The following is a 2,579-nucleotide window of genomic DNA, read 5'->3' as shown; positions in this document are numbered from 1 at the left end:
TAACATCCACTGACATGTAAGAACCACCGGACTATGCCCTGCCGCCTTCTCCAGGTGTTTTCTCTCACATGTCCTTTCACTCACGTTGATCCTTACAGCATCGCCATGCAGTAGGTAGGCAAGCTAGAACATTTATCTTTCTTACATGGGTGAGAAGGACAGTTCAAAGACATTAGTGGACTCACCCTAGACCACGCTGCTGATGTGCAGCAGAGCCTGGGCTGCAGCCAGCTCTCCGAGTGCCAGAGCAGTGTTATTTCCATCAGCCCTAAGGTAAGAGCATAACGATGGTAGGATTCCCCCACAGCCCCCAGCCTTCTAATTTCCTCTCTCACCTTCCCAAGGAGTTGGCCAGCGTCCTGACAACAGGCTGTGAAGAAAAGCCCTGTGGGGTGATGACAGCTGCCTGACAGAAGGAAGGTGATAGGGCTTGGTGCAGGGCCCCCACCATGCTCATACCTGCAAGGACTGAAAGTGAACTTCGAAGCCAGCACCACCCAGCCGGGCCCAGGCATCCAAAAGCCTCAGCTCATCAGATGCCACGGCCCAGAGCTGGCTAATGGCAAGAATGTGGAAACTCAGCCTCCAATGAACCCCAGGAATGGAGCCATGAAAGCTGGTCCAGGATCCAGACATTTGTGCCAAGACCTCTCAGGCAGAAGTGATCAGGTTTAAAGAGGAACTCTCTCCAATCCAAAGCCAAGCGGACAGGTCAGCCTGTGGGGGTGGAAAGGGCATGGTCTCTCGAGTCCCACACACCTGGGTTTAAAATCAGTTCCACTATTTACAAGCTCCACAGGGCAGACTCCTTACCCTCTCTGAGGCAATCTCTTCCTATGCAAAGTAGGGACACAAATACCCTCAGCTTGTGTGAAGGAAGCAAAATAATAGGCAAAAGTGCTGGCAGAGGCCTGGGCCATTTCCTTCCCTCATTCTTCCCTTTGGGAGTCTTCTTTCTCCATCTCCATGGATCCTGAGAAGGGAATGCCAAGTTGCTAATGAACCAGGCTAAAGGGGAACAGCTCTGCCTAGAGCAGAAGACAACCTCTAAAAGTACCTTCTAGCATTAGATCATAAATCTGTCCTATGTTGAAACTGTATTTGTGGGCTGTTAGCTCTGTTAAGAGTGTATCTTACTGCTTTATCCAGCATTCAGCACTCACTATGCACAATAATGAGCTGCTTTGTAACTTATGCAATATTGGGCATGAAGAAATTAATCAGGAATTCGCCAGAATTCTCCAATCATCTGAAATGAATCAGTTATTCTCAGTAATCAGTAATTCTCTGGCAAACTATATCCACATGGCCAAATCCAGCCAAGCGCTTCTTTTTGTAAATAAAGTTTTATTGGAACACAGCCATGCTCATTTATCCACATATTATCTATGGCTGCTTTCACACTACAAAGACAGGGTTGGACTGCAAGGGCTGAAATATTTACTGTCTGGCCCTTTAGAGAAAATTACCCACCCCTGCTCCAAAAGCAAGCATAGATAAACTGAACTGTTGCAGTTCAAGTTCTCCAAGAAGTAGACTCTGAGAAAGAGTTTAGAGTTCAGGATGTTAAATAGGGAATGCCTCTGGGATCCACACCTCTGGAAGGGAGAGAAAGGAAGCGGCAGTGGGCACAGGGAGAAGTCTGGCTGCGATGCTGGTCCAATAGCCTCAGCTGACTCCATGGGACATGCTGGAGCAAATAACCCCTCAGAGTTGGCCTCCAATGGACCCAAAAAAGCTGCACTTTTACCCTCTGCCTCAATCGGTTATTGGAAGTGGGCAAACCCCTGGAATGCGTGCCCACGGGTGAGGCAACTCCCAAAGGGGCTGAGTGCTGGAGGCTGTCTGCTGACATCACTCCCAGAACCAAGGGCAACAAATCCTCCCTTGCATCTCCATGCCCAGCACAGCCACCCATGCTTGCTTGCTTGCTTCTTTAATATGGAATGCTTCACAAATTTATGTGTTATCCTTATGCAGGGGCCATGTTAATCTTCTCTGCATCATTCCAATTTTAGTAAATGTGCTGTTGAAGCGAGCACCACCAGAGCTTTTTTAAAGTTTTCCTCCACCACCTTCCAGAAGTGCTCCCCCACCTCTACACCAGGGAGTCCGCTATCTTCTGAACCCCCTATGGAAGTGGTGGGTGGCATCAGTGGGATACAAAGTCAAAGTGGACACAGGGTGCTCAGAATAACAATTTAAATATCACCTTAACTTTATTCCCAGTAATATTCGAGAAAAATTTTATGTCCGTAAGCTTTATTGGACATCACAGAGAAACAGGCTATACATCTATAAATGCCATTCTCAGGAAAAGTGACTTCCTATCAGAATAACACTCAGATTTTTTTATAGAATGATGAGATCTAAGATATATAAAATGTCTTATATTAAAAAATAAAAAATGAGAGATAAGATAAAAAATGTCACTGCTTATTAGTGCAATAACACAAGAACAAGAGATTTTGAGTCTACAAACCTAGGTTCAGTTCTCCTCCTGCCATTTACTCTGGACAATCTCTTTACCCTCCCAATGTACTTGGTCATCTGTAAGATGGGACCTGATACTCCACACC

The 2,579-nt window shown here is 46.3% G+C and overlaps 1 non-coding gene across 1 annotated transcript; it reads right to left on the bottom strand.

Moving 5' to 3' along the window:
- Positions 1–1,935: 1,935 nt before the first annotated feature.
- On the bottom strand, positions 1,936–2,042 carry LOC131822871 (U6 spliceosomal RNA). The gene has a single exon (XR_009350354.1). It is a non-coding gene; the product is annotated as a U6 spliceosomal RNA (small nuclear RNA).
- Between the last annotated feature and the right edge of the window lie 537 nt (positions 2,043–2,579).

This window comes from Mustela lutreola, chromosome 1 (assembly GCF_030435805.1).
Source record: "Mustela lutreola isolate mMusLut2 chromosome 1, mMusLut2.pri, whole genome shotgun sequence".
Classification (NCBI taxonomy): domain Eukaryota; kingdom Metazoa; phylum Chordata; class Mammalia; order Carnivora; family Mustelidae; genus Mustela; species Mustela lutreola.
The sequence above is the reverse complement of the archived record's forward strand: the minus strand, read 5'-3'. Positions and strand labels throughout refer to the sequence as shown.